The sequence below is a fragment of the Buteo buteo genome, chromosome 26 (genome assembly GCF_964188355.1).
Source record: "Buteo buteo chromosome 26, bButBut1.hap1.1, whole genome shotgun sequence".
NCBI classification, from domain to species: Eukaryota; Metazoa; Chordata; class Aves; order Accipitriformes; family Accipitridae; genus Buteo; species Buteo buteo.
Window position 1 is genome coordinate 2,543,943 of NC_134196.1, and position 20,670 is coordinate 2,564,612.

The 20,670-nt window shown below is 39.2% G+C and overlaps 1 protein-coding gene across 4 annotated transcripts in view; it reads left to right on the forward strand.

The window, feature by feature from the left end:
* ANKS1B (ankyrin repeat and sterile alpha motif domain containing 1B) overlaps positions 1 to 20,670 on the forward strand; it is a 422,725-nt gene that overhangs the window by 230,241 nt on the left and 171,814 nt on the right. The gene's annotated exons all lie outside the window — the stretch shown is intronic.

Consider the following 20,670-nt stretch of genomic DNA (forward strand, 5'->3'; position numbering starts at 1 on the left):
TGCTATTTTTGCATTGAGAGGTATTTTAATAACAGAAAATTATTTAATGAAGTGTGGTCTCTATGCAAGTGCTTCTGGATGTCTCAGTTAAATGTTTTTGCATCTTAGATAATCAGGCTATGGGATTCACTTGTTGAAACTTATGCCCTGTGTGGAAAAGTAATGCATTCCTTCGAATAGTTCCATTTTCATGTTTTAACTCTAGGCATTTATCAGGAACATATGAATGCAATAAAATTTTATGTACTTCAGGATTTACAGTATTGCCATGTGGTGTAAAGTAACAGAGACCTGTCACGCACAAACTTTCCATTGAAATGAATATTGACAGTAAAGGGAGAAGCTTACTTGGAAGGTTCTTACATAATCACTTTTTTACCTGCTTCGGTATTCCCATCACTCGAACCTCTTGCAAAAATCCTACTACATTTCTTATAAAGTATCAGAGCTTAAAATATTATTAATCAGCCCTTTTTAAAGATATTTTTAGTAACCATGAATATCTTGGAACAGTTCTAACTTTTCATAACTTACACCTGGCATATAAGAAACAGAAGTGAAACAGCATGAAGATTATGGCTATAAAAGCATCATGAGTTGTGTTTTTCCTGTTTAACTTCTTTTGCCAACATCATTATAAGCCTTTGGGTTACTGATTAGAAAATTAAGGCACAGTTCTCTGCCATTTCCACACTATAATAGTGTAGAGGTTTCTTCCTGCTTGTACATGGCTGCCATGTGATCTTTTGCTTATATCAGTAAAAATCATGAGAATCTTTACCTTTAAATATTCTTGAAAACAAAGCTGCAAGGGTGTGCTGTCAGCCTAGCAATGTAAAAAAAAAAATCCAAAATACCTTTCAAGCTACAGTTTCCCAAAATGTAACTACATATTCTTCTATATGTTGTAGTCTTAGTTACATAAGTAGACGATCATTTAGTATTAAAGAGATTACAGAAGGAAATTGTTCACAAGAGGCTGTAGGTGGCATAACAAATGCCGAGGGATGCACCTACCACAGGTAACTGATGAGCTCCAGACGAGCCAAAAAAACTACCCCGGAGGGTTTTCCAGTCGTCCCCTGGCTCTGGAGGGGCCTGAACCACACTCAGGGGGAATTTATAAGACTTTCATTTCCTACATCTCTTATTAGTATACTTACGTAAACATACAAATTATATACGAGATTCTCTTATTCAATATGCAAATCAAAGTTTTCAGGTATCAGGCAGATTAACTTATGCCTGCATACTTGTGTGTTAGCTAATGTTTTAATGTAATTTCATTTTAATTTAAGCCTTCTCTGAAGTGGTTTGTTTTTAAATATATATTGTAGGTAAAATACATAATTACTCGTAATGTTAGTTGGGGTAGTATGCATATGTGAATGGAAGATTAGACTCTTAAATCCAGTGATTAAGCAAAAAGCTGGAAAATTGCCTCATAATAAAAAAAAAAAATTTCAGTAATTTAATAATTCCTAATTTATTGATTTCACACTGTTCATCATGCTGCTACAGATTTCAGTTTTTGTTTGTACCAGAAAGTGAATAGTTCCCATATCTTATTGGAAACAAGAATGATCAGAAAACACAAATTTCTTTTTATATTATTGTTTTGAATATATCAGCATTATGTAAGGACAGGCTCTCCTGAAAATTTAAATGAGTGTTTTTAAAAATATTTTCCATTCTAGCCAAAATGTTAAAGAGAAAATTAAACTTGGAAAGTATATAGGAAAATGAAAGAAAGACCTGCTATGCTAAGACAAAAATTCAGATTACTCCAAACTTAAATGTGTTGTAGTCTTCCTTAATATGAAAGAACTGCTTTACCTTTATTAAAGTGGTTTACATATTAAGCTATGTTTTATAATCTTACTAAATTAAGTGTTTCAGGTAGGTTAGCTAGTTTACATTGAAGAACCCCAATACTTCAATGCAGTAAAAAGTCAATTAGACATATTTCTTTTTCATTCTCTATCATATTCCTGCTTTTGTTTTTCTGGAAGCACATTCTGACCTGCATTTATTCATTCTGTTGCCTAAGCAACAACCATCACACTCCTATTAAGTATGATTTAGTAGTACAGGTCTTACTGGATGTTCAGAACAGGAGAGGGAATATCACAATGTTATAATTAATGTCCATGGAATAACATGCATCGGAGTACAAATATATCCTATTTATACTACTCTCAACAGCAAAATTCTATTAATTAAATTAGCATTCTAATAAAAAGGTGTTTTTCAGGTAAAAGATTTCATGGTTAATCATTCATTAGATCATATAAATTAACTCATTGTGTTTAGTCCCCCTTGGGCATTAGGAAAGTTATTCACTAGACCGGGCTCAGAATTAGGAAGATTTGTTTATGTTACCTGAAGTGTGTGGACTTTATCGTAAGAAACAGCCGGTTTCCTATTAACTTTACAGTATGACTATTCTTCCATAGTTCATCAATATATATGTTTTTAAAATATGTTGAAACATAGTATTAAAAAATTATTTGTGTTTTCATGAACTACTTTATTTCTACTTACAGCGTACTTGCACACATAGCAAGTGCAATTCCTACCTACTATTAGAGTCATGCAGGAATGATACTCGCATGATACTTAGCAGGCCCAAGGCAGATTCAGTCCCAAGACTTGGTTCATATGTGCTAGTAGGAGTAGAATCATACTTGAATATGTGTGTGTGTATATATGCAATCATTATTAACTTTGGTAATTTGTTGTGTAATGGGCTGCACTCTCCTTCAGATGTAAAAATTTGTAGTGACTGTGCAGAGATGCTCTATATTTGAAGATGCAGATGATACTGCAGTTTCATAATGTGAAGGCTATTTTGAGGTTAAACTAATTCTAAAGTGCAAGAAAACAATTAGATCAGTCATAAATTGCAGTATATGAACTAGATATAAACAATAAGGAAACCTAATGAATCAGTCAACATCTTTTTGATGCATAGGTCCCATGGATATCCCTGGGACAAGCTATAATCTTTATGCAGACTTGCAGGCCTACATAACTTAGTATGCTGAGGAAAAAAAGTTAAATTGCAGAGAAACAGATGAAAATATACAAATGTGAGGTCACTAGATCCTTGCATGCAGCTTTCTACAACTCTGGAGCTTCATCAAAGACTCCATTCTGGATTCACGCAGGAAAAAACGTTTCAATCAAATCACTGCCCAGTGGGGACTAGTTCTGGTTAAGGACTGCATATGACTCTCTGTTTATAGGTTGTTCTAATAGTTTAAGATATTCTGAAATTTTATCATTTGCTTAATATTGCAATTTGATGAAGATAATATATCTTAAAAAGGTTTGTAAAACACTTCATGAGAGAAACAGGGACCAGGCAAACAAAATGAGTTAACAGAAAAATATGAAGCATTTTGTTATATTTTTTGACATTCTAAAATATTGTCCACTGGTAACAGTTAATAACTTGAATTGGCATTAGACGCTAGACTTTCATTGCTGCTGTGAACTTACAGACATGAACCTCTACCCCCTCAAGTACTTAAATGGCTTGCATTCTCTGAGGATCTAAGTATTGCCTAAGTATTTTTTTAAATTCTCCCTTTTTCACTGTTGGGAAACTGAGGCATAGAGTGACCGCAGGCTGGGATTTAAAATTCCTTATACATTTGAGATAAGAGGCACTAGTTCTTAAAATAGCTACTAACATAATGTTTAACAGATCAATTCAGTTGCTTAAACATAGGTATCTAGTACCAACTGAGATACTGTAGGGGATCCAGGAGATCCAGACAGGGCTGACCGGTATTACTGAGGGCAAGAGACAGCCAGGTCCTTCATGCTTAGCAGCTGGAGTCCAGGTGGGATACCACCGAGCATCTCAGATGGCTCTGGAGTCATCTGCGATGACTTATGATGCTTATGCAGCTGAAATGAATCTTAAATGTTGTAGGTCTAGGAGCTTGTCTAGGAACTGAATATAGCTGCCTGGAGTTTCCACCTAGTATCTTAGCTGCATATGCATTTCTTTTCCTTCTGATAATTTTCTGCATTTGTATTCATCCGGTGAACTTACCTGCAGAAGTATTTACCTGGTTTCACAGTGCTAGGCATGGACTACCTTCTCAATTCTCCTCAGCTGCCTAAATCCTTTTGGATTTAGTTTTGAGTTAAGTTTTGACTTTTCTTTTTCCCTTCCTCTCTCTCTTTCTTTTTTTCTTTTCTTTCATTTTTGTACTAGGTCTGGAGGTTTATTAGTCAGCTGAAGTTTATCTGGAGACTACCCTCTCTCAGGTGTCATTCCTGGGATTTGCTGTCCTGGAATACCCAGTAATTCTTCTTGCCTTTAACCTCTCTGGAGGATCTTAAACTCTGTATTGAGTATAAAGGACAGAAGCAATTTCATTTCTTTAGAGTGAAATGCACCTGAAAGAGTGCATTGGCTCCAAGTCCTGCACTTGTAGAGACCACCACAGCTTTTATCCAAAAATACCTGGTGCAGAGATTGATGATTTGGGCATTAGATGAAAGCTTGAAAGAGTGAGTCAGTCTGCCAACACCTTTCTTAAATTAGCCGTGCTACAGATGATGAAAAAGAGGCCAATGTTTGACAAGGGTTCTAGTCTGTAGTGACTTTAGTGACTTTCAGAAGCCAACTCCTAATGTGCTCAGGAGAGCAGATCAACCTTTGCAACATCCAGCCTCTGAGCTCTCCAGGCCCATAATGGCTATGCAGGGGCTCATCAGGGCACTCATGCGTCATCTGAAGCGTAAGAAGATTTAGAGAGCATTGTCTGTGCGTAGTTTACCCAGAAATGAAGAACTGTTTAAGGCAACCTTAAAACTGGCAGTCGGTGATATGCAGCAAGCCACGTTTTTAGCAGAGTAGAAGGAATACGAATCCCACTGATGCTGGAATAAGCTGTGGTTTAAGATTTTCTGTACATCTAGTAAAATCTGAGAATATATGCCTGGAGCCACGAGTTTCAATCCCCTCATCTGGACCTCACTTGCAAACCCCAGGACTCGCTTTTAGTTTTACAGCAGATCTACAGAACTTGACACTAAAACTGTGGAGCTCCTCTCCGTGCCAGTGTGGCCTTGGCTACTTCCCTGAGCGAAGTGGCTCTTTGTCACCCTGCTCTCTTCGGAGTCCTCCTCTCCTTCACCTCGGTAACTCTTTGCAACTGTGGCTCCTGAGGCAGGCCAACTCTTCCCTTAGTCCAACCTGTTAGCCAAAAACAGAGTGGGGCAGAGAAAAAGTTCAAATATAGACATCTACGTGTGTACCGGTCAGTAGATGTTTAGGACTCAGTTCAGTTGCCCACGTACTGGAACCACTTGAGAAGTCTGAGACATCTGCGTAGGCCTGGAATATATGGTACAGAATTGATGGAAAACCCATACCTGTCTGGAGCTTCAGTTGGTTTCCGGGCAATGTACATTTGCAGCACCTCAAATGACTCTAAATTTGTATCTGTGGGCAACTAGGTGAAGCACCTAATCAGCCATTAAAGCCAATGGAGCATAGAATGCAATTTAGCTGACTGGCTGACTAACTATTAGGGTATTTATTTTAGGATAAATTAAAGTAGATTCATCTGGTCAGCTGAATCACTGTCTAGGCTGTATTGATTTTTTTCACTAGGTCTCCTTAAGCTATCATGTAGACACAAAAATTTTGATGGCTCAAGCTGGGCTAGAATCCATCCAGGGTTCACTGAAAAGGAAACACAAAGTGTTTTTTTAAAGCTTTTTCTCCTCCCTCAGAACATCCATCCCTGAGGCTTCAAGATCTTTTTCATCCTAGTAGAGATTCTTACCGTAAAACCTGCAAATTGGAGCTCAGGTGGGTGCCAGAGAGGAAGATTGTGCCTGTCATCCTGCAACAGCAGCAGGTCTAACAAATAATCCCATTCCACATGCTCCAGTTAATGCTTCTGTCATGGTATTCCTCAAGCTGGTTGAGAGACAGAAGGGCTTATTAATTGTACTCCTCAATATCGCATGTGTAAATAAGCAGTCTCTTTCTGCGTTGAGGTCTCAGACCCTTCTTCATCATCCCGTGTGAGTGCATGCAGATCTGGAGAGGCCGTGCTCATTCCCCTGTGGAAAGGGCTTTTAGAGGAATCTGTTTCATGTCTATATATCTATATATGTAATGCGTGTGTGTGAAAAACGCAGGCACTGCTGGCTGGTGACTGATCCTGCACTTGACAAAGGGCTTTAGGAAAATTTTGGCAGTAACAATTGCTCAACAGAGGAAAGAAAAATGAGACAATTTTTGTGTCTTTCATTTGAACAATTGATTCATAAGGAACCCATCTCCAAGCAGATTGTTGACTTCATTAAGACATCCTGGGTATGGTGGATTCCTTGAGGGTCAGAGGGAGTATGTTTTCATCCAAACCTGTCTCAACAGTTGTATCTTGAAGGTTTAATCAGGGATGGGTCCGTCCGCCCGTCTGCTAGGTTCTGCTCAGTTAACCTTTAGGTGAGGGTTTCTCCGTTGTGGAATATTTGGCCATCCCTATTTAAATGTTGTTCCGCACAAGGTTGTACACACAAGGCACAGGCAGGAGCGCAGGCTGTACACTGGGCAGACAGGCCAGGTGGCAGTGCGTGCGGTGGAGCGTCCTTCCACTCACCTCTGCCATTCAGGTGGGTGACACCTGGTGTACGTGTCCCTCTTTGGGAAGCTCACTTGGCAGCAGCCTGAGAGAAAAGAGCCTGTCCAATGTATATATCAATGTATTGGGCTCTTACCCTCACAAAGAACAGAGGGCCAAATCCAGACGTTGAAAGCTATTGCATGTCCAGTCACCATTAAAAATAAAACTCTTTCATGGTACCTGTCTGTAAGCACGGTACTTGAGGACTGGAAGTAGTCCCATCTGTTCTAATAATATGTTAAATGTTAATGTTCTGCTTGAGCTAAAAGCCTGCCTAGTGCAGAGACTGGTCTTCATCTTGGTGTACAAACACCGATGAACTGTATTCTGAGACTAGATGCGTGAGGAATTGTCTATTGCCCCTGAATACAAGTTTACTAGAAACTAGTTGCAAAAAAACTCATCTGAAAGTTAGGTTGATAAAGCAGATGAATATTCTAATAATTGGAATAAAGCATGACATTTTAATAACTTATAAAATAAGAGATGTAATGCCGATACAGTGTTATTGCTATGTATTTATTCAAGACCGAAACCTTCCAGCTGATTTTGTTACCAAAAAGAACAATTCTAAAACTTCAAGAATTAGAAATGTTTGTGTATAGAATGATGCATATAATGCTATTCATCATAACTAATGAAAGATTTGGAAAACAAGGCAATATGTAAAGGTCATTAAAAGTAACAGAAAGTCTAAAGGTTGAGAGGTGGAAAGTCTAAGAGTTTTTACTCTTCAGAGTGAAAAATTGAAGATTCAAAGGACCACCAGTTTATAATTGCATTTACATTGTAGGTAAAAAATGGAAAGCTGTGCAATGGAAGGCAATGGTAGACTTAAAACCTGTGGCCTGTCTGTAATAGAAAGTTACAGCTTATTCTTTGTTATTTCATATAGGAATACTTCTTAATAAAATTTTTAAAAAAATAGATTAAAAGGAATTTTTAAAGGAAGACAGTATACAGTTGTGTATATTACTGGTTTAGAACAACATTGTCCAACAAGAAACAATTAAATGGAATCTGGACCAGTAGGTAAACTAATCTCAAACAATGACAGACTTCCCTAAGTTAAAGATGTTTGAAGGACACAGCAGTACAGAGGAGCTTGATTACAGATAATTACATTGTGGGATTCTGAAGGAGTTAACAGGTAAAGATTAATGGGTACTAACAGATAACTGCAAATAAACATAAGATTCTTGGACATGTTATCCTTTATGAAGGAAGGCTGGATGATGTAAGAAAAGCTCAGGTAGTTGTATGAACAAGTATTAATGCAGATGAAAAAAATAGAAATAATCTAAAATAAAGAAATGAGAGAATACATCATGAAAGTATAGATAAATAGCCAAAATACAAAAAGGAAAAAATTAGGAGAGAAAATGACATTTCATTAACTATGTGAGTAGAATACATTCAGAAAAGGCTTTATCAATATGCTATAGCTAAAAGGAATATTAAGAAAGTTATGACCATTGCTAGAAGTCAGATAAAACTCATTTTAGTTTTAGCATAAAGAAAAAAGTATGAGAATTAGTGAAATACAGTGTTAATGAAGAGAACTGAGATATTAGAGAGGGAGAGAATGAGACGGCAAGCTATCATTCTGCAAGTAGGTAAAAGAGTACTTTGTTAATTAAAATCTCTGAATCATCTAGGTTAGGTGATGTTTGACGAAGAGTCTTAAGCTGAAGAGGAAATACTAGATCCTTTACCAATCATCTTTGAGAACTCCTGGAGAATGAGTGAATTATTAGAGGACAAAGGGAATACAAATGTAGTACCAATATGTATTTTAGATCACAGGATTCATCCTCAGTATAGATTTCCAGACTTCTGACCTCTTTGTGTTCAACCTTTCACCATACAACTAATGCCTTATTCAAGAAGGATGGTGATGTTGTTAGCAACAGAGAGTTACTGTCATCAGTACTGAGTCTGGTGGGGAGAAAATGGGGAAGTGAATGGAATATTGCAGTGGGATGTAATAGGAAGAGAATAAAGCTCAATGTAGTACCTGTGCAGTTGGGAGGTGAATGAAGTATTTAAGGGAAACCAGTAAAGAAGCAGATGTATTGTGCAACACATTGTGCCTCTTATAATGTAGATGAGAAGCTTTCCTTCCATCAAAAATAATTAAAATTTTGACATGGGAGGCAAGCTTAATTTTGCTAGTAAAACTACAGATACCTTTTAACAGCTGTTCTAGAATGATGTACCAGAATTGCCATGCAAGCAAGCCAGTCCTGGTACAGAGTTTGCCTGACTGCTTCTAAACATCCTGGGCACCTAAATTTTCTCTCCTTCAGTTTAGAGATCTCTGTTTTCCCACACGTTAGTGAAAATGTTTCCTTCTCCCACATACCGTGCCCACATATTTTTTATGGTACCAACACCTCAGCATCAGTTTTAACCTTCGTAATGACAAAAAGCGATGAAACCCTTGAAGCCCCTATCAACATGTTGTCCATTCTGCCGGCCCATCACAATGTGCTGTTCATTCTGCCTGTTCACACACGCACTCGCGCGCACACGTGCACACACACGTACACATGTTACACATAAAGGTAATTCCATGTGCTCAGAAATAAAGAACTGGAGAGTTACAGTAGCTGTGCAGCCTCAGTTCATCCCTCACATTCATCTGCCTTATGATAGTCTTCAATCACAGGTTTCCTACTAATTTTTTCCCTCAAAATTCCTTCCTCATTCAATGTACTGAGATTTGAATACGTACAAGCACACGTTTCAAAGAACTAGCAGTTAAAAATAAAACTTGTTTTTATTTTTCTAATGTTGCATTTCTTAATGATTTTACAACCTTAGCCCAATCATTGTTTAAAATAATGAGACCCTCAAACTGCCGTTCCTTCTCATTCAGCAGTGATTTACACTTGTCTAGTATTGTTCATCTGGAACATCAGAATTGTGTTATCACTCTAAAGTACTTATACATCCAAACATGCTTCTCATTTGCATTTGTGTTTTAGAAACTGGGTTATAAAGAGTTAGAGAAGATAAAAGGTTAACATTTCAGATTATAACTTTAAACAATTAAAAACGAATATATTCAGTTAGAGACACTTTTGTTGTGATTTTTCAGAAGCTGAGCACTGTGCATCAGCGGTCACCTCCAAACACTTTGCCCAAGTGTTTTACATGGGTCTAAGCACAAGTTCAGTTCTAAGAAAGTTTGAAGTTCTTGACTTTAATGGGAAAAAAGATATATTCTTCAACTGCTGAAAGCAAGGTAAAGGCCCAGTGCAGACAAAGCAAACTGCCTTAACTATGATTTTATTCCACATAAGCATAATTGATTGAATTAACAACAAGCTTTTATTCATCGTAAATACAAGGTCACACAATGAAATTCACACCTGATCTCTGGTCTTGTTCTTAGTTCACGCCTGACTGAAATATATTTTCAGGAAAACAAGTAATACAAATGCTACTTTACTCCCCATATAATTTACTTCTGTAGACTTTAAAACACTACATTAAACATTTCAAACATTTTATTCACTATGGAACCTATTATATTCTGTATCTTTTGCTGTCCCTCATTAAGCTCCAATTACTGTGCATAGGGGATAAAATCTCCATGCAAAAATACACTGTATTTGTTTTAGACTGGCTAGTACTGATGAAACTGAGGGTTTATATACTTGTACATAAGCCCATGGCTTATCTGAAACCTCACGTTTCAGACATTTATTAGTATTAACTTATGCAGTATTTTGTTGAATTATTGGAAACTGACTGATTTAATAACATTACTGATGGGAACAACAATGGGTTATATTTGCAAGATGTACCATACCTGCTCTAGATTTGTGTTGAAAGTCTTTGACTGGATAATAATTCCTTGAACATTTTTTGATCCAAAGACTAGATCTAGATGGAAGTTTTGAAATATAAAAGCCACAGTATTTGCTCAGGTGGCAGATGTGGAGGGATAAGGTTACTGTGGATACAAGTGCTAACAGTCAGTTTAAATATTAAAAACTGGAATACCACGAATAAAAGTATGCTGGATAAACACCTATCAAATGACCTTTCTGATACAAATCCCGAACAGCCTTTTCTCTGAGTGCCTAGTTAGCAGCCATGAATTGGTAAGAGTGGCCCTCTGTGCACAGTCCCCCTTTGCAATTAGGAAGACGGGGGAAAATATCTGCATCTCACTCACTGGAATCTTATAGCTCATACTAAAAACAAATATATATGCAGCTGGTTACAGCTCTTAAAATCTCTGAAATGATTGATAGCTTCTATTCTTCAGTAGCCACACTATCTAACAGCTTTTTCTCTGCTTCAGGTATGTTCTCTCTGAACAGCTCCCCTTTTAATAACATAGAAAGCCCACTTCTTGAAGTAAGTTTAAGAAATAATAGTTCTTAGCTGCTATGCTGCATTAGGATAAAAGATTGCACAATACTGAATTGATTTTTAGCCTTGATCCATTTTTAAATATAGTATGAATATTATAGTTCTGTTAGCTTCTCTGAACTCCCTAGGCATCCCTCTTGTTGCCAGTAAGGAATTATAAATTGACAATGCAAGTTATTTTATTTCATTTTCCATCTCCCCTGGAATTTGGAAATGTGTCTATTCTGTCCATGAACTTTTCATTTCCTGACGTTCTGGTTTTTTAAGTACTTGTTTTATTGCCTGTAGAAATAGTAGATCTTCACTTTCTGCCCAGAAAAATAACTTTATGCAGCAAGAGTGGAATATTATACCAAAGAACCCAGATACAGACACATCTTTGGTTCCTTGTAATATCAGGCAATATCGTCAGCAAATTCTGCTGTCCCTGCTTGTATGGTTTGATTTGTCTCTGTCTCTTAACTCTGCTATGTATATAATAGCATCTTGCTTCATATATGTATTTGTTTAAAATGCATGCTGATTTCCTTCCTTCTTGAACAATAAGAAATGAAGACTCAGGGGAAAAGAGAATAAAGGACACACTTGCTAGCACATGCAGAAGCAGCCTGGTCCATGGAGAATGCATAGGACAATGTGTCTAAGGGTCTTTTCTGCAGTCAGCCTTTCATTTGGATTATGAGTTTGGGGAAGATGCTTCTCTATTCCTTTAATTATCTGGCTAGGAAATTATGAAACATTGCTGGCCCACGTACAAGAAATCAAGAGAGGATCCTGGGCTAGAAATATCTGTATATTAAGAGCTACCTTGTGGCCAATTATCTGCTTGTGCCTGTCCCTTGATAATACAGGTTTCTAAGTACCTGTAGTTGGAAAGCACAGTCTCTCAGCAGGGAGTCAGAGGTAACCAGATTGCCTGAGCAATCTTATTGAGTATCTTCAGTTAAGTTCTGAATAAATTCAGTGGCAAGGATTGGACTCAAGCTAAAAACAGTGCAGAAAAAAAAACAACAAGTATTTAATACTTATTAATATTTTTATGCCCCAAGCAAAATGAGTCCAGAACATTTTTTGTGCATAAGCTAGCTATGTGTAATTTATCATTACTTTAGTCTTCAAGGCGTGCATTTTATTACCTCTATAAGCCAAACTCATGGCAGAAACTGTTTCTCAGCATTCCTCTTGTCTCTCCTGGAGCGACCTGGGTACCACTTTTCCTTTCTCTATTTCTGAGATTCTCTGTGTCTGACCCTCTCCCCCAAATGCATTTGTCTTTCTGAGCTCTCCTCCTGCCTCACCATCCCTGCAAGCCGGACTTTTCTTGTGCTCCCCATGTCCTCCTTTGCTCCATTTCCTCTTTCCTCAGTCAAAATTACTGCGTGTCTTTTTTGTCTCCAAATCAAAGGAAGGAAGGAGGGAGGGAGGAAGAGGAAAATAGTGGAGGAATAAAAGAAAACAGAGAGGGAGACAGAGGATATCTGCTTCACATCTAAGTTCTTTTACTGACTTAAAATATTTTAGGGAGTCCTGAAACAAAAGCAGAGGGATGTTTAACTGGATGGTTTTCACAGAGATGTTCTTGTCACTCTTTGGGAGACAGCTCTGGCCCAACAGAGCTGGTGCCAAGCGAGAGCGAGTTTGCTTGGCTGGGCTTAAGCTGACTCCCCGTGGAAAGTTGGCCGTGCTCTCCAGCATGCTTTGTAGTATCATATTATTCAGATTTTTCCATTTTCCAAGGTGTCTCAGGCTTCCAATTTACCTGGACAGCTAGCTACAAATTGTGACAAGCTTTTCTGATAAAACTGTTGCACTGAAAGCCCTTTGATACACATGTGCAAGGGAAGGAGCAGAATTTGGATTTGCTGAAGTGTGAGTGCTCACAGCTAAAACGGAATTTGACTACAGTTGTCCTCTGAATACATATGTAGATAGATACTAAGTGATCATTGAGATGGAAGAAAACAATCCCTGCATTTAGACACTGAGAACTAATCGATTTTTTAATTTCTTTTTTTTTTTTTAATTCTGGCCATAATTAGTCCTACTTTAATTCTTTATCTGTATAATGGGTATAAAAATGCTACCTTGCCTTGAAGGAGTCTTATAAAATATATTCATTCCTGGGTTTGGAGCTGTCTAATATTATTTCAATGAATGTCTAAAAAAAGTCTGAAGAAAGTGAGTCATTCTTACTGGTGAGGTCTTCAATGGAAAACTATATATAAGACAGGGACCCACACAGAGAATGATAAAGGCTAAAAAAAGAAATATCAGCGATCTTGTTTTGTAAGTACCACCCATCCCCCTGCACTGAATTCATGGTTTATTCAGAAATATAATTATACTGTGTGTATGATGCCATGTAGAATATGTATCCTGGGGTGAAGGGTGGTTAGCCAGTGTTGAACAGTCTTCATTCTGGTATTTTGTAGCTTTGTGACTTTGCAACATTCCTTTAATGTGTAGTGGGAATCAGCGGCTCTTACTTTGTCTGTTCTATTCATTGCAGTAACTTTTCCTTTTAAGAAGGTGCACTGAAATCTAGAAATTTCATCAAGTGAAGTTACAGCCTCCCACAACCTTGTGTCACTAGATCAGGACCATACAGTTTTATTATCCAATTTGTTGGTAGTGCTGGTCTGGTTTGGACCTGATGTTAGAGGCAGAAGGGACCAGTGAGACTCACAAGTGTTCACCAGGACCATTAGGAGCATTTTTTTATTGCAAACAAAAGTTAAATTTGAAAAAGCTTGCTCAGAAAGAAATCTGCAAAGCTTCAGTAAAAGAACTGCTTGAATTTGGATAGAGGGAGGCCCCAAAGACTCCCTAAATGTTAGTTGTCGAATGCAGTATTCCTGTATAGGAAAGGGGTTGGTGGAAATGCTCATCACAGTAGCATCAGCAGAAGGGTGCCAGACGAGGTGGACCGACTTGCACGAAGGTTTCCTTGTGACTGAGGGAAATGAAGTACTGGAGTGCCAGCTTGCTGGACTCTGACAGTAGATATCCCAACATGAGTACTTGGAAAATCAGCTACGCAGCAACATTGCAGAACCCCTCCAGAGTGTTTTGGGACTGGATCAGTCTGCCTACAGGTAAGACTACCCTAAGAACGTATCAAGCTGTCTTCTCGTTAATTTTGAACACGCTAATTCAGATTTTTAAGAAAATGCAGTATGTCTATGGGAAGAATAATCAGCCCCTCAGACAAAAAACAGAACAAGTTTACCTTTATGTAGAAGATTCTTGAAACCAAATACTATTTGCTAGGCAGGAGGGATAGTTCAAAGAGCTGTATCAAGATGCTCGGACTGTCTGTATGAGACCAATATGTGACCTAAGTTTCACAGCTGGTACTTGCTTTGGCTGTAGATAGGTTTCACAGTTCAATTTCAGAGAACAGACTTCTTCAAATGCATGGGCTTTTTTCTTATATTCACTGGTAATAAAAGATTATGCCTGCTATTATATATGCAAGTAATTTGTGGATTGGTATAAAAACGTCACTTTGTGTATTTGTAACTTCTAACTACTCAGTGATGGGTAGAAAATACAGAACTATGGTAGTCTAACTACTGCTTTTGTGTTGTATCTGAGATACACAATACAAGAATATTTGCAAAAGAGTGAAAAATGTGTAAATAAAGCAGAGAATGTGAATGGAAAGAAAGATCACAGTATTAGAACTATATCTGAATATAATATGTGGATTGGGAATAAGTTGCACAAGGAGAAGAAGCAGATATGAAGGGAGGAATTGAACAGAAAGTAGACAGTTTACTACCTGGCTCACACAGCCAGAAATCTGATTTTGCATTTGTTTGTTTATTTATTGAATGTGTTTGTTTATTTTTTACATTTCAGAATTATAAATGTTATTGTTCAATGGCAAGATACTTAAAAATTGTGGGCAAACTATTTTGATGCCTGTGGTAATAAATATTTTATATGAGATCCAGTCAATAGCTACCCAGGGTCTTTTAATAGGTTCTGGATGACAGTTACTGTGTTATTGGTGACATAGCTAGACCATGCTCCATGAAATGCTACTGTTTAATATTAAAAATATGTTGTCGTGTGTTGGCAAAGAAATCCTAAGAAATGTAGTGATCAATGAATCACTCCAGAGTGCACTTCTTACATATCAGTGGCTACCCAGTTGTTTTCCAAAATGGAACCTTTAATTTTTAGGTAAAGTTAGCATAAAGGGAATGTCTTTCCCTCATTCGTTGGACTCATTGTCCAGTTATACCTTGTTCAAGTGTTTTAGGAATCAGTAAAGGACAGAGCGTGAAATATCCCCTTTATGCATAGAAGGGATGCCATCCAGTGGGACCTGGACAGCCTTGAGAGGTGGGCCCATGTGAATCTCATGAAGATCAACAAGGCCAACCCTGCACGTGGGTCAGGGCAATCCCCAATATCAGTACAGACTGCGGAGGGACTGATTAAGAGCAGCCCTGCACAGAAGGACTTGAGGATACTGATGGATGAAAAACGGGGTATGACCCAGCAATGTGCGCTTGCAGCCCAGAAACCCAACCATATCCTGGGCTGCATCACAAGAAGCGTGACCGGCAGGTCGAGGGAGGTGATTCTCCCCCTCTATTCGGCTCTGGTGAGACCCCCCCCTGCAGTACTGCCTTCAGCTCTGGGGACCCCAAGGTAAGAAGGACATGGACCTGTTGGAGCAGGTCCAGAGGAGGGCCACGAAGGTGATCAGGGGGCTGGAGCACCTCTGCTCTGAGGACAGGCTGACAGAGTTGGGGTTGTTCAGCCTGGAGAAGAGAAGGCTCCGGGGAGACCTCACAGCAGCCTGCCAGTACCTAAAGGGGGCTTATAGGAAAGACAGAAAGACTTTTTACTAAAGCCTGTAGTGGCAGGACAAGGGGAATGGTTTTAAACTGGAAGAGGGTAGATTCACATTGGACATAAGAAAGAAGTTTTTTTACGATGAGGATGGTGGGACACTGGAACAGGTTGCCCAGAGAAGCTGTGGATGCCCCGTCCCTGGAGACATTCAAGGTCAGGTTGGACGGGGCTTTGAGAAACATGAAAGATGTCCCTGCCTATAGCAGGAGGGTTGGACTAGGTGATCTTTGAAGATCCCTTCTGACCCAAACCATTCTGTGATTCTGATTCTATGATTCCAAGTATCCTTTCTTCCATGCACATGACAAGTTTGGGTCTGTCATCATAACACGGTTTTGAAGGGACTGCTCTTATTTTGATTCATGTGGAATATATCATACCAAAGTTAATTTGTAAGAAGGCTAGTCCAGGGCTTCTGCCATCTCTGCAACACATAAAAAGAAATAAGCTTTGCAGTGCAGGGATGACTTGTTGCAATCTAGAAAAGGGACGGTAAATCAGCTTCCTCCAAATGCTGAGGAGCAGCTGAGTCTTACGTATCTGTCAAAATCTACGGTCGATTTGTATTTAGCAAAATCAGGTCTTCTGCCTGCTATGTATCCAGTACTTGGTCTCTAGTGTAGTTAAATGCCCATATGCTTAACTTTAAATTAGCCCAAAGATGGGAGTGAGAAAAAAATTATATAAGACAAGTTACTTATGTATTTTGCTTTTCTGGGCAGTTTTGGCCACTAGCAGAGACACTGAACCAATGAGTTAGAGACCTTTGATCTCACTTAGTGTGGTCACACCAATGATTCTTGAGAACCACAGCCTCCATTCAGGTTCTCTGGCGTGTTTCTGAGGAGCAGGGTCTGCTCGGTGCTGAACACAGGCTTCGCCGTGCAAACCAGCCCTTCCTGAAGTCGCGACACGTGAAGCGAAACGCATCCTAAAAGGGTGCTGCGGGTCCACGCGTGACACGTGGGATGACCGGTGGAACGATAATTGAATCCTCCTTTATGAGAATAGGGAAACGCGTCTCCCACGTTATTACCGGGGAACAATAGCACCGTGTGGGGACATAAAGCGCCTGGGATGGCGTCGCAGCGATCTGCTGGTTGCCGTGGCGACGGGAGTGGGCCCGCAAATCCAGCCGCCCGGCTGCTGAATTGGAAGGGATAAGAAAAACACAGCCCACTTCCCATGCGAAACGAATTACAAGAACGAGCAAAGGAAGAAAAGAAAACTGTCAGCCCTTCATCAAATGTTCTCTTATTTTTAGAAAGGGCTTGAAGAAAATGGAGGCCATCTCCGCTTACCTCTTGGGCTTCAGGGGCCTGGCTAGTAATATCGTGGAAATAAATCACAACGGTTTGTATAAGAAATATCACACGTAACAGAAATCTCATCTGTGTGCCGTGGGAGACGACAATACCTTATTCAATCCGGCTATTCGTTGTGCCTGCTTTAGCAAACAAAATCTGTAGGAATACGTTAAAATGGGTCTCGACATAACGACTGTATTGAGCAGGCAAGCCTGACTGCGTATTTTCCCCACACCCTTTTAATTTTCACCTAGAGAAAGTTAGTGTATTCCAGTTCCTTATTAGCTTACAAGCTCCCTTACCTTTTACCCTTGCTTCACCACTGCAGATCAAAAGCAGCACGGTGGAACGTGAAATGCATTTAAACGTAGCAAATCAGTGATGCTTAGGAAACACCATTCATTTTCCAGTATTTCTCATTTTGGGGAGCTGCTTCATATCTCATTATATTTAGTAATACCGAACAAACCAGCAAGTTCAGTTGACCTAAAAGCCTCCAGTTACTAGCAGGTAGGTCCTGAAAATGGTTTGGGCACCTGAAAGTTAGGCAGTGCCTTCATTTTGCAGCGCACAGAGTGGACTCCAAACAGCCAGGTGAGGCCTCCGAGACAATATTAAAAATGCATTTAGCCCCAGCAATCGCCGCAGCGAGCATCGCCACGCTTGACTCTACTGTTCCTGTCTCTGGGAGCGGGATCCCTGCAACTGAATTAGGCCCACAAGACCCTGTGTAACTTAATAGGAAGAGAAAAGCAATTAAGAAAGGGGGTTGCAATGCTACGCAGAGGAAGCAAGTAAGATACTCCAAAGCAGGAGTTATATCGGAAAGTTTTGCCTGCCTTTGCAGCCCTGCGTTAGACACTGTTTGGAGGCTGGATTTCCCCTGCTCCTCCCTGGATCTTGACACCCAAGTCGTCCCTTTGAATGGGGACAGCTGGCTCACTGTTTTCTTTCAAACAGCAGTATGCACCAGAAGCATGAGTCTGTAGCTCAGAAGTTAGGATACTTGGTTGAAAGAAATAGAAAGCCCTGAATTTTTAGCTTTTTCTCTGCTTTTTATATTTGGCAGTCACTGGATGTAAACCAGAAACATTTCTAGCAACAGCACAAGAAGATTGATTTACCACAGCCAGCTGTCACTGGTTTAAAGGATAATATTCCTTTCTGGCTTACTGACTAAACTTCACAGCAATTTAGTTTCAGCAGGACCAGTGAACGATTCCTCCTCAGTCCCGGAGTCAGCTGTTGCATAGCTTGCTCTCTTTTTAGGAAAGTCAAAGAATGCTTCAAGAAAGTCTTTTCAGAAAGACACGTGAATCTGATCTCCAGCCTTCTGCACGAATCCTCTAACGGCTGGGCTGTGCGCTAAGAGAGAGAAAGCCATTCTGCCTCCTCCTGTCACTTTTTTAAGAAAGAGCAGCTGCCAGTTCGCACCGTGCTCCTGTGTTTCTGCCTTGGGCGTGCTCTGAGACTTCCTACCAGATCAAGCTCTGATGGCATCTAAGAGGAGGTCTTACTTTTTTAGACTCACTCGAAGGTCTGACGTGGTTTCCCAGCTGCTCTGTCTGCTCAAACACCGGCCGGCCCAAAGGAAAACCGCCGACGTGAGCGGGGTTCCGCTGCAGGCAGGAGAGGAACAAGGGCTTCCAAGACCTCGGTTGTAACTTTAGGGCGTAAGCGTGTCAAGGCTTAAGTATTTTCTTGAGCGTGTGTTTTCCTTGCTGCAATTTCACAGACCCTTTCTGTGAATAACCTATTTTTAAGACGTGGATCCTGCCCAGAATTTTACGGTCAAAGTCTTTGACTCTGCATTTTGTCCTCTCCGGCCTGATTTGGGTGGCTCACATTTTAAACAACGTGACTGGGGTTGATAAAAATGTGAGGAAAGAAATACTTCTGTGAGACATTTTGAGAGGTGAACAGAGTTTTTACATTTATTACAAAAACACCAGTGTTAGCTCCAAGGTTAAACAGAACTCCATGTTACATGCAGAGCAGGTATTCAGCATTTTTGTTATGTCTGAAAATATCGTGTTTGCCCCCTTCTGCACTCCCCAAACTTACACACTTATTGGAGAAATGAATATTTTTCCGAGAATTTAGAAGTCTGTTAATTAGCTCACAGTAATATTGATTTTAAATTGGGTCCTTTGAGAAATTTAGCATCTAAGCTAACTAGCATTTATCTCAAGTAATCTGAATAATGGTACAATATAGACTCTCTGGAATTTTCATTACTCAAATGAAGTGAAATTATCTTCACAATATACATTCAAGACATTAAGATGTAATTTAGGTAAGTATTAATAATTATTTTATTGAATTGTTATGATTAAATAGGCAGAGTTGGGTCAACAGCGTTAGTAATTAAGTGGGCCAAGTGCGACATCAGAGGTAATTTTTTCAATTGCCACCTTATCTGTGCAGCTAATTTGCATGTGACAATTGTGTTGGTTGTAATGAATCAGTGCTACAAGGAAGAGGGGATTAAAATAGCAGAAATTCTTCCTACAAGGATCCTTGTCCCAGCTATCAGTATAGTTTAATTATCACTGTACTTTAATTAACTATTACTGTTGTGTGAAAGGTCTGTGACTGTATGCTCATTTGAATATCAATAGTTGAAAAGCTTTTGATGGCAGTGGTTACTTGAGCTTCACTTCTGGAAGAGCTGAATGTGAACCAGAGAGAGATCTTTAAAACTTAGATAGAGTGGGGTTCGGGTCTGTTGGGCCTCCTTTTTAAACTGACCCTACTTAACATCACCTTCTATCTTTATGCATAGTTTGCAAATTAGGGCTCTGAACTGCTATTGCCCCACTCTTAGCTATGAGTGAAATGGCCTTTTTTAGTCAACATTTCAATAGCAGTTTATAATTACTTCCTGACGAAATGACAGTAACATAGAAAACTTTCTTCCAGTTTTCTCTTTGGTTCTGTGGAGTTTTTAATCACTAAGGAAGTCATAAATGTAAAGACTGACAATAGAGCAAGGTGAGGATTGAGAATGAGTATCAGTATCAGTAGTTTAAAAGCAAAATAATTTTGGAAAAACGTTATCAAATTATTATTTTGCAACATGCTTGGTCCTTTCTTCCTAACATATTTTATAATCAATCTCTTTCCCCCAAGGCAAAATTTCATGCTGCTGCAGGGGATTTTTCTAACATAGTCTTGTCAGGTTTGTAGGTGAAATAACAATTTCTGCAGTATCTCCAGGAGTCTGATAAATCGTTCTGACCTGAAAGTACAAGTTAGGCGTTTCACTCAATAATCAGACTTACAGATCTTGTTTTCTTGTTAACAGCGGCAATACTAGTGAGAGGCAACCTTTTCACTCATACTGAAGCTTGCTAAATTCTGGTCGTTTGCCAGTTCTTGTTTGGAAATGAAACATGTGACACATTGCCTGAAATTTCTGCACTAATAAGAGGCAGTGT